Source organism: Furipterus horrens, unplaced genomic scaffold (assembly GCF_987537825.1).
Source record: "Furipterus horrens unplaced genomic scaffold, mFurHor1.1.pri manual_scaffold_6, whole genome shotgun sequence".
In the NCBI taxonomy this organism is placed as follows: domain Eukaryota; kingdom Metazoa; phylum Chordata; class Mammalia; order Chiroptera; family Furipteridae; genus Furipterus; species Furipterus horrens.
The window spans coordinates 106693902-106706066 of record NW_028327176.1 but is presented as its reverse complement, the minus strand read 5'-3'; the positions used below and the strand labels follow the sequence as shown (position 1 = coordinate 106706066).

Sequence of the window (12165 nt, the reverse complement as noted above, 5' to 3'; positions counted from 1 at the left end):
AAAAAATTTGTGTTATCCCACTCTGCCACAGCTCACCCACTGAAAATCTCTGGCATAGAGTATACACCAATTAGGAGGACAGGCCTCCTAGAGGATGAAATGCCACAGCCTAGCCTTAAAGAATATGGCGAGCTTATCTTGATAAAAGACAAGGATAAGGGATTTCCAGGCAGGGGATCATCACTGAGATTAAAATGAACAAAAGCAAACAGATTCTCACTGTATAGTAATCATAAGGTTACTGTTCTCATTTGATCTTTTCTTAGTCTCATTTCGTCTGTTTTTCTTATAATCACTTCTCATTTTCTCTATGATGATAACTTTTAAATGTCCACTTTCAACACTAACTCATTGTCTACAATATCATGTATTGGGGAAATATAATTTAAAAAATATTTCCTAACAGAAAAACCTCTCCATGAAAGTAGAAGAAGAAAAAAATTTTTGTCTAGCTGAATAAACATTAAACCAGAATGTGAAACATATTGCAGGCAATCTTCTAAGAGATTGCAAAGACAAAGAAAGAAAAATATGTCTCACCCTTTTATATAGCCAAGTAGATACAACCCATTTTATACATATTAATAATAATAATAATAACTAGTCCTTGAGCAAGAGGACTTGGAATATCATTTGTAACACAAAATTCATTCCAACTTTACCTGGCAATTGGGGTGGCCATCTGTGTTAGCTAACTAACTTTATCCAGAAGACAAACAAGGCTCTCATCCCTTTATGACAGGAGGTAGTTTTACAACTTGGAGCAAGGCAGCAGGTGCCAAGCTCCAAGTTAGACTCCAACCCTCCAAATGGAGACTGGGGGATAGGGGGGCCAAGCAGGTGTGCTGTCTCCCTTGTGTTTGCATTTCAAAGGTTTACAGCTTCAAGAGGACATCCTTGAGTCAGAAAGCTGATTAAAAACATATCTTGTCTTCAAAAAGATTTATATACATGTGAACAGATGAGAAGGTGCTTTCATTACAAGTTTTCTGAGGTAAATGCTCTGAGAAGAAGAAGGGGAGAAAAATCCCTCCCCTTGTTTTCAAAGAGAATTAAGTCTGTTGTTTTTAATCTGTATTAGTCTTTACACACACTTTCTCCACAGTATCACTACTTGGGTAGTTCACCATCACTTCCAATGAAATACATTTCAAAGTCAAATTTATTATCTTCTATCTAAATATATTTCTTCACTTCTGCCAATAATTTTACTTCTTTTCCAATAACCAAGCCTGAAATGTCAGAGCAATTTTTGAAATAGCTTAGTTTTCAGTCAGCCACTAAGTTCTCAATTGTTCCTTCTCACCTTTTCTTCTTTCTTCCAACTTTTTTATTATCACTACCACCACCTTAACTCATGCCTAGGTTATGCAATGGTGTACTAACTTAGAGTTTTGTTTTTACCTTGTACATTTCTGCTCTCCTAATTGATCTTCACAATTAACTAGACATCCTTGTGCAGAATCTACCTTTGATTTTTAAGAACTATAAGAAAGAGAACTATAAGAAAAAGGTAGCTACCCTACCATGTGAACTTGGTCTTTCTGTATATGTCATACAACATTAATTTCCCAGCTCAAGTCCGAGTCCTCCCTACTGATCATGTCAAACATACAATGATCACTTGTGAACTTCAGGATTTTATTCACAAAGTTCCTCTTTCCTAATTTTCTTTCATCTTCCCTTTCTATTATAACATTATATACATAATACATAATATAAGCATTATATGTAGCATAGGAAATATATAATTTTATCATTGAGCATAATTTATTCCACTTAACCTGTTTGGGTTTTATCTTCTAATCATTCTTCACACAGTGTGATGTCTGAGACATCATTCCCATTGTCTGCAATCCCTCTGGGTTCTACAAAGCTTTCTACAAAGTTTATCTTAACTCATTTTAAAACATCTAGAATAAGACTAGAAAAATAAGTGCTCTTCATCTTTATAATTTATAAATTATACACCTTATAAACAGCTGAAGTTCACAAAATTAAATAGTGGTTTTAATAGAACTGCCTTCATTGACTTTCCAATTAATTGTTTATAATCCTGATATGTCTACTAAAATATTATTCTCAATCTTAGCAGTTATAGCAGGCAAAACACTCATTAACTCTGAAGATGATTCCTTAGCCTTGGTCAGTGGAAAAGACAAATTTCCTTCTTGGAAGCATGTGCAATTTAATCTTAAATATTAAATGTATAAACAATTCTTTGGAAACTCATATAAAGAAAGCATTTCTTCTTTCTATAATGCATTGACAATGGAAAATGAACTTCAAAAAATGTTCAGGACTTCTGGCCAAGATGGAGGCCTAGACTGACATACTCCATCTCACTCCACAACTAAGAAGGAATACAACTACCACAAATCCAGAAATAACCAGAAGTTCCAGAAAATAAAGCTACATGGAAGTCCAACGTATGAAGTTATAAATAAGTGGTGCTTATTTTTAAGTGGTAGGAGGGGCAAAGCCAGGGCAGAGAGATCAAGCTGTGTGGATGGTGGCAGCTGCAGTGATGGCGGTGGAATGATGGTAAGCACAGACTCCCATATTTAAGGGGAGGCAAGAAACACCCGGGGAGCACCCCCAGCTGCAGACCAAACCCAACAGTTCACAATTCCAATACCGGAGAAGGCAAACACCCATTGCCTTGGCCTGTTAGGGCCAGAAGGGGTGGGGATGGAGGAGGAAACTCCCAGTCTCTCAGTGGAGAGTGAACAGCAAGAATAAATCTTGGATCCCCACCCTGACACAAAATGCCACAGTGTTGTGAGAAGGGTCACCCGGTAGTGACAAGTGAATGGGGCTCTGCCCCCAATAGCATAGGAGGTATGACAGCCCCACCCAGGAAGCAAAGGTAAACACAAAACTGTCAGGATGGCACAGATAATAATAGAGATCCTGGTGACACAGCTGAGCAGTCAGCAAATATCTAATCTAACAGCACAGCAGATAGGAAATCTTTCTGAGGCCCAGTTCAGAGCTTTGGTTATTCAAATGCTTACAAAGCTAACAGCAGATCTTAAACAAGATGGGGAAGGAATGAAGGCTAGTCCTGCTGAAATGAATAAAAACACATATGAAACTAGTGGTGAGGGAAAGAAAACCAGGGATCAAATAAATAAATCGGAACATAAGGAAGGAATAGTCTTCCAGTGCAGAAAGAGAAAACAAAAAGTGAGGAAAATGAGGATAGGCTCAGAAACCTATGGGACAGCTATATGCAGGCCAACATCTGAATCATAGGGTTGCCAGAAGGTGAAGAAAAACAACTAGAAATTGAAAAATTATGTGAAAAAAAATAATAAAACAGAACTTCCCTAACTTGGGGAAGGAAATAGACTTACAGGTCCAGGAAGTACAAAGAGTTCCAAGAAAACTGGACCCAGGGAGAACCACACCAAGACACATTATAATCAAAATGTCAAAAATTAAGGATAAAGAGAGAATCTTAAAAGCAGCAAGAGAGAAGAAGAAAATTACATACAAAGGGGTCCCAATAAGACTCTCAGCTGATTTCTCAAAAGAAACTCTGCAGGCAAGAAGGAACTGGCAAGAAATATTCAAAGAAGTGAAAAGCAAAAACCTACAGCCACGATTGCTCTATCCAGAGAAGCTATCATTCAGAATAGAAGGGCAGAGAAAGTGCTTCCAGGACAAAGTAAAATTGAAGGAGTTCATCAGATCCAAACCACCATTATATCAAATGTTAAAGGGACTTGTTTAGGAGAAAGAGGATCAAAACTATGAACATTAAAATGAAAGCTGTATCACAACAACCAACAATAGAAGCTAGGAAATCAAAACAAAGGCAAACTAAGTAGTCAATGAGAGTAGGAAAAGACTTATAGGTATGAGGAACATACTGGGTGGAGGTCAGTGGGAAGGGGGAAAGGGAGAAAGGGATGGAGATGGTGCAGGAATTAGGAAGCATAGCAGGAGGGAGTGGAGTAGATAGGAAGATGTTGAGAAGAACTATATCCACAACCAATGGGCATGGACTGGGGGGCGTGGCAACTGGAGGGAGAGATGTCACTGGATGGAGGGGAACAAAGGGTAAAGAAATTGAGACAACTGTAATAGCATAATCAATAAAGCATATTAAAAAAATAAAATGCACTTCAGTTTATAGAAAGGGACAATATCTTAATATGAAGCTTAAATAAAATAACAAATAAATGAATGTTGTGGCTTAAAATACATTAAAGCAGCATATGGAGGCAAGAACGTGCTTTATTCATATGTAACTGTCTATTGGCTAGAAAAGTATATGGTAAAAGTAAGTGTTCAATTATTTCCTTTGAATAAATTAAATTGATTGATTATTAAGATTCAGTTCCTCAACAAAGCTTTCACTCTGCCAACCACCCAGACGGATAGTAGTTTTTATCTTAATATCATAATATTTATATCTGGTATTTTATTATAGATGCTCTAAATAAATAACTGCTAAAATGAATGGAGAGAAACAAGATGGCGGAGGAGTAAGTGGAAGCTACACTAACTTCCTCCCAGAACTAGTCTGGATTTACAACTCAATTTTGGAGAAATCATCTGGAATAACCAACCAAACACCAGCTAGAGAGAAGTCTTATAACCACGGAGAGACAGAAAAGGCCGCTACATCACAACGCGACCGGTAGGGAGTGCGGAGACGCGGAAGGGCTGGCTGGGCTCACACGGGTGGCAGCTGAAAGGACTGAGAAACAGCTCAGGAGCCGGGGATTCCCCCTGAGAAGGGCAGGGTCTAACCCCCCAGCTGAGCTTCCCAGCCTACAGCAACAGAGTGGAAAGTAAAATAGTATCAGCTGTGAAAAGTGAAAAGCCACAGGGTTTCTTGCTAGCCAGAGAGAAACAGCTGGAGAAAAAGAGCTCTTAAGCGGATCACATACAAAAATATTTTGGCCACCACTTACCCTGGGCTCAAGCGGAGGAAAGGCAGAGAGGACAGGAGATGCTTGGGGAGAGTTTGGTGTGGTGGCTTTGAGGGGAGAGCTGGGGAAGCGGCTGGCTGGGTCCCAGGACTGACTCATCCCCACACTGCAGGCAGACCATTGCTGGCCAAGTGGCGTCAGCCTGAGGGGAAGCAAAGGCCCTGCCTACAGGAATTAAGCTGCCACACCCACGGTCCTTAAGCCTGACGACTAATCACAGATTGAATAGATTATCAACTAAAGGAGACAGACAAAGGCAGTAGATCCCTGAAAGTCTCCAACAGGCTGCCTAGGGCCAGACTGATACAGGATCTGACGCCAGCAGGGGCAGATCCAGGAAGTGCAGATCATTCTAAGAAGCACCAACAAACAATAGGAGTCACAAAAATGGGGAGACAGAGAAACAACCCCCCATCGAAAGGAAAAGCAGAGTCCCCAGAAAGAGTGCTAAATGAAATAGAGGGGAGCCAACTATCAGATATGGAAATGAAAGCATGTATTATGGAGAAGCTCAATGAGCTCAGCGGAAACTACAAAGAACTCCAGAAAAACTACAGTGAACTCCAGAAGAACTATAAGGAACTTACTGAGAATTATATCAGCATCAAAAAGGACATGGAAGCTATCAATAAGAGCCAGGAGGAAATGAAGAATACGATCTCTGAATTGAAGAACACAGTAGAAGGAATTAAAAACAGGCTAGAGGAAGCAGAAAATAGGATCAGCGAGCTGGAGGACAATGTAGACAAAAACTCACAGACAGTGCAACAAAATGAAAAAAGGCTGAACAAGACTGAAGAGGCTCTATGACAGCTGCAGGACAACATGAAATGTAATAATATCCGTATCATAGGAATTCCAGAAGGAGAAGAAGAAGAGCAAGGGATAGAAAACCTCTTTGAAAAACTAATGACAGAAAACTTCCCTAACATGAAGAGAGAAAGAATCATGCGAGTCCAGGAAGCACAGAGGGTCCCAATGAAAATGAACCCCAACAGGCCCACTTCAATACACATCATAATTAAAATGCCAACATTCAAAGACAAAGAGAGAATCCTAAAAGCAGCAAGAGAGAAACAACTAATAACATACAAGGGAGCTCCAATAAGGCTATCATCAGATTTCTCAGCAGAAACACTACAAGCCAGAAGGGAATGGCAAAATATATTCCAAGTAATGAAAAACAAAGGCCTACAACCAAGAATACTCTACCCAGCAAGGCTCTCATTCAAAACTGAAGGTGAAATAAGGAGTTTCCAAGACAAAAGAAGGTTAAAAGAATACATCTCCACCAAACCAGTATTGCAAGAGATGCTAAAGGGTCTGCTTTAAGGAGATGAAGAAACAGAGAGAGACAGAGAGGAACACGAGTACAAAGGGGGAAAATGACAATGAATAAGTACTGAAAGAAGGAACTTCTACCATTTGCAACAACATGATTGGAACTAGAGAGAATTATGCTTAGCAAAATAAGTCAGGCAACAAAAGAAAATTACCTTATGCTATCACCTGTTACAGGAAACTAATGAACAACACAAACAAATGAGCAAAATTGAACCAGAGGTATGTAAACGAGGAATAAACTAACAGTAACAAAGGGGGAGATGGGAGGGAGAGAAGTGGTAAGAAGGGGAAGGGTCTAGTCAAAGAACATGTATAAATGATCCATGGACATGGACAGCTGGGTGCGGACTGAATGTGGGAGAAGGGGGGGACAGGGTGCAGAGAAGCAAGAGGGGGAAAAAAGTGAGATAACTGTAATGAAAAAACAAACAAACAGAAAAATTTTTAGTGGGGGGAGGAATAAAAATATAAAGAATAGAAATGCAAGTTCAGTGAATATTAGAAGGACAAGGATTTTCCTTCACACTGTATATATTTTCTCCCTATCTGATCCCTCCAGAATTTGGCATTCTAAAGAAGTAAGTAATGACCTAAGTTTCTTTGCATAAAACTAATAAGACCAGTTGTTAATAACGATTTATTTGACTAAGACTTTGACTGGAATGTCATGCCTAAAGGAGACATGCTTGGGCTTTGGTTGTTACCAAAAAGCCCTGAGCAACTGGGACTGACTTTCAAAGGTAATAAAAGTCCATGAGATAAAAGGCCTGGTACCTTGGATGTATGAGCGGTCCATAGCAATCTTTCCAGGGAAGGAACGAAGGTTGTTTTCCTGAAAGATGGCTAGAAGGGACCTTAAGGCACAATGGAAAACCAGGAGGACCTGGAAAAGACAGGTGTTTACAGGCAAGGCTGAATGCCAGGTATGTGGCTCAACTTCTGTGCCCTGAAGGGCAGACTGAAGGTCACCCTAAATGTTCCTTGAGTAAGTTCCAGCAAAGCAGAACTAAAGATCATAAGTGATCATTTGCTGCTCTTGTTGTGTTTACGCAAATGAACAGGATAAATTAAAAATGAAATTAATGCAGTCCCTTTAATGACAAGGAGGGTAATCTTAGGGAGAAAAATCAAGATTCAAGGAAGATCACAATGCCCAGTGGTAGACTATAAAGTAGTGCAGCTAACTGTCTTTAAAGTTTCTTTTCATTTAAAATTTGTTTTCATTTGAAAGTTAAACTATGTCTGTGGCATTATCAAAGATGTTTAATTTACAGGCAAGAAGAATGTCAAATGCCTTGCAACTGGATGTCTTTCTGATAAGACAGTCCTACAGATCTATAAACTTGTGTGTGGGTTATGTTACATAAATTAACATGTGTTTTCTGTTTTCAAAGGGCATAAGCCTACGATCTCATTACCTGAGTGATTGTCTGTACATATAGGCCTCACTTAATCCTGTCTGCATTGCTGCCTCCTGAGACTCAATGGTTTGGCTGAACTAAGTGGCTGGGTTGGTGAAGAATTGGGTGGTCTGTGGGCTTCACTTTAAAACTGGTTTCTCTTTTCTATCCTAATGGCTTGGATAGAAAGAGCCCAGAGGCCTGAGAGGGGGGAAACCTAAAATATTTCCCTCAGTCCAAACTAAGTATAATGGGCAAAAGGGTTTTGGACAGGTAAGATGTACCTGGTATACCTTCCTCTAAAGAAGCCCTTCTTTTCCCTAATGTTGGACATTGAAAAATTAATACCTGTCTTTTGTCATCTAGTGGTTACGGATTGAATGATGTCCTTTAACCCTGCTGCCCCCAGAATACAACAAGGATGCCAGCCTGTTAAACCAAGCATGCCATTGTCCAGAGACAGCCAACCAACCTGGAGTCTGCACGATCCTTCCCCTTGTGGGAAGGCCACCCTCCCCTCCACACCCCCACTCTTATTAGGGATTTCTTGACCCAAGGGTAGGTAGGACGATGACCACGTCCAGCTTGAAGCAGCTAGAGGAGCTCGAGACCTTCATCCATTGTCCTTTATAAGATTGTAAAGTGTCTTAAGTCTGAGAGGGAGGGATTGTTATTTTTTATTGTTAAAATATTTAACTAATTAATTAATTATTTTTTTTTAAAAAGAAGAAGAATATATGAAAGGGTGAGCCATGGGCATGGACTTGGGGACTGGATTGTTGGGGAAGGGGGGTGCTGGGCGGAGGGGAGCAAAGGGGCAAAAATTGGAACTATTGTAACAATAAAATCAATAAAATATACTTAAAAAATAAATAAAAATAAATGAATAAAATAAATAAAAAAATAACATAAGACAAATCATACAAAACAAAACAAAATTACAGAAAAAAATAAAATAAAATGAATGGAGAAATTCCCCTTTAAAAAAATTAACTCGATCCACGTCATTTTAACTCTGATCATAGCAGATGAAAGATTTAAAGCCAAAGCCAACCTTCAGTGCAAAAAGGAATAAAATGATGTCTCATATTCTAAACTGTCTATGGATCCAGTTGCTTCTTACAGCTGTTAATGGAAGCTTCAGAAAAGCTCATTTCTGACAGATTTGTGTGAATTTATTCCTTGGGAATTGAAAATGTACAAATAAAGACTCAGATTTTAAAAGGCTTTGAAAAAATGTCAAAGATCAGTCTTGGAGATACAAGAAAGAGAGAAGTCTGAAGTAAGCTTGTCAGTCTGCATTGAATTTCATTTGATAATCACTTGTGGCTGCTCATCTCAGCCTTTACATAGAGGCATACCACACAAGCAATAAATCATTAGAAGAGCAAGGTGAATTTAGACAGTGGGTAAAATTCCATTTCATCAGTCTCTAGAGAGAGCAATGTAAGATCATGTTCAGTTTATTTCTTGTTGGGTCTGTAAGCTATCCTCTGTATTTGGGATTTAAAATTAATTAAATATCAGAAATGTTATTTCTCAGTGTAAGTGAACAGCTTATAAAAGCTGTAAAACAAGCCATATATAGCATGCACTTGAGATTATATAATGGAACTTGTAATAAATGTTTCTGAAAGGAAGATAACTCACTAGGATATAAAACTGAAGAGTAAAATTTTCAATAGCTGTGAATGGACTGAGTGTCAGTTATAAGCCAAAACTAAGCACTTCTCAATTGAGCACATGAAAACACCCATTTAATCTGTGTCACTCAAGACCACCTGTCAGGGCTGCTATAGAGAGATTCATTTGAATAATAATGCACAGAAAAGCTGTGAAACATAATTGATAAGAATATTTTGGAAAATTAGAATGAATTTACAATCTCTTCCCAGTTTTTCAATTAGCAGTAATCGTGCCTCGGATAAACCTCATTGGCTACAATACTGCCACTTCGCAAAGCTCTTCCCAGTTTTTTTTTTTTTTGAAGCAACAACTTTAAGTAGTTGGACAAAGTGGTATTACCCATAAAAGTACTTTGAGAGCTATTTAAAACTCATACTTTGTGCCACAGTTTGTTCAATAACATAAAAATATATTTATTGAGTTTCTATTATATATCAAGCACTTGCCAGGCACTGGAGTAAAAAAATGGTAAGTAACACATCATCAGAAAGCAGAAATAGAGAGAGAAAGATTTAAAGAACCACGTGATAATTAATGTGATAGAAGAAAAGATTAAGTGACCAATGAATGCAGAGGAAGAGGTCATTTCCTTGAAAAATAGTAACAAAACAGATAACAATTGAGCTACTTAACACTTATAGAATAACTAAGATTTTTGTAGAAGTAAAAATTGGCATCAAGTACTCCAGGAAGAGGTAAAATAGGAACAAAGGCACAGAGCACTGAAAATGAATGCATTATAAAAAACAATTTAGTGTGATTTTGGTGAACAGCAGGAACAGGGAGAAATGATTGCTGGGAGGTAAGATTAAAAGGTATTTTGGGGCAGATAATTTAAATTTATTTAAGCATTTATCAGATGAGGCATGAGCTGTGCTATATAAATGTAATCTGAATGTCCTCAGGTCCCTCCAACTTGCAGGTACAAATGACACCAAATACCATCAAAACTCAGATTTAGGCCCTGGCCAGTATGGCTCAGTTGGTTGGAGTGTCATCTTGTAACCAAAGATTGTGGCCCAGGTTTGATCCCTGTCCAGGCATGGGTGCCTACAGATCCCCCACTCCAGCTGCCCTACGTGTAGGATCCCCAGTCTGGGCATGTATGGGAGGCAACCCACTGGTGCTTCTCTCTCGCATGGATGTTTCTCTCTGTCTTTCTTTCTCCTTAAAAAAAAAAAAAAAAAAAAAAAAAAACTGTGGGTGAGGATTAATTTTAAAAAACAAACAAACATGAAATTTAGGTCTCTGTAACTTCATGTTCATCACTCCTACCCTCTTCTTTAAACAGCTGTGGAGTCCAGAGGACAAACACTGTTTATTCATCATTCTTGTTGGCTGCTAGTGCAGTCCCATGAACTCTGCATGAGATGAAGAAGGTTCGGTTTCTGAGAGTGCTTTGTTTCCTGCTCTTCCTCCACATGGGAGCTATGAGTACTCCCACAGCAATGGGTGGTATCAGCAGAGGGATGTGGCCTGTCAGTGTGATGGCATCTGGGAACAGGGTAGCCTAACCTAGGTTTGGAGGAGTGTTAGGTAGATGTTAGCAAAATGTAGTTGGAGGGGGGTCAAAGAAAAAGCCCATATATAATTTTGGCTAACTGCCTGCCTCTCCAGGCACTATCTGTTTTATGAGGGGGTCCAGAGAACTTGAAGAAAAAGCACATAAATAACTTGGGATAACTGCTTCATCTTTGATTAACTGTCTCAGGTCAAGAATCTGTTTTACAGTGAATGACAAGATGTGGTTTAGATCAAGATAGGGACCTGGTTTAACAGTCTTCTACACATACCTATGTTCAGGGAGTCATGTCCCCCAGCGGAAGTTGGCACCACCTTTACCCACCAATCAATATGTAACTCCCTCACCCCATCCCACTCTAAGTATATGTCCTGAGGACAAAGGACCTGATGCCTTGTCGCTCTTTGCTTATGTCCCTCATCCCCCAAACTCCCAGAAGGCATGTTTTCTTCCATAAGAACACACTGCTATAAACCCTGCTTGAGTACCAACTCACTTGCTGATTTGTAATTCTTCATTGTGTCACCAAGAAGAACCAAGTTTTTCCAGCAACAGGAGGAGAAGTGGCTAGGAAAAATTCCCTGGGAAACTGATGCCTGACATATGTCTTTAAAGATTATGAAAGATTAATGAACTGAAGAGGAAGAAAAGAACATTTCAGACAGAGATCCAATGACTTAAGTCCTGAAATATCACACTAAAGAGCATGGGTTTTATTCTCTAACCAATGAGAAAGCATTGACATTTCTAAATAGACAATGAAATGATTAGATCGCAGCTTTGGAAAGAAAATTTTGGCAGCTTAGGAGAAGATTATTTAGCATGGCCCTAGCCTGGAATAGAGTCACTATTTAAGTTGAGATATTGCAATAACTAGACACTGAAAGAGTGAATAAAATTGATTTGAGGGAAACCAACAGACAGAATTCAAAGGAAATTATACTGTAAAATATGAGAAGATGAGAGTAGAGGATAGTAAACAAGATTGATGCCAAAGTTTCTCCCTTGACTGAGATGAAAGGTGTTGTGTGGTAGATAATATAGGAGGATTGAAACTTGTATAGAAGGTTGAAGAACAAAGATAATACATTTGATTATCTAATACAATGTCCTGGTAGACTGAGGGGAGGGAAAAATATATGGAGTAAAAAGAAATATTAGACAAAAGAATTCAAATAATGCTTTAAAATACTATGCTATCACACCTGTTTTTCAGGATGGGATTTCAACTAAACCTTTCATATTTTAAGTGATGTACTCTTTGCTA

The 12165-nt window shown here is 38.8% G+C and overlaps 1 pseudogene; it reads right to left on the bottom strand.

The window, feature by feature from the left end:
- Positions 1–9534: 9534 nt before the first annotated feature.
- On the bottom strand, positions 9535–9654 carry LOC150007190 (U4 spliceosomal RNA; annotated as a pseudogene).
- Between the last annotated feature and the right edge of the window lie 2511 nt (positions 9655–12165).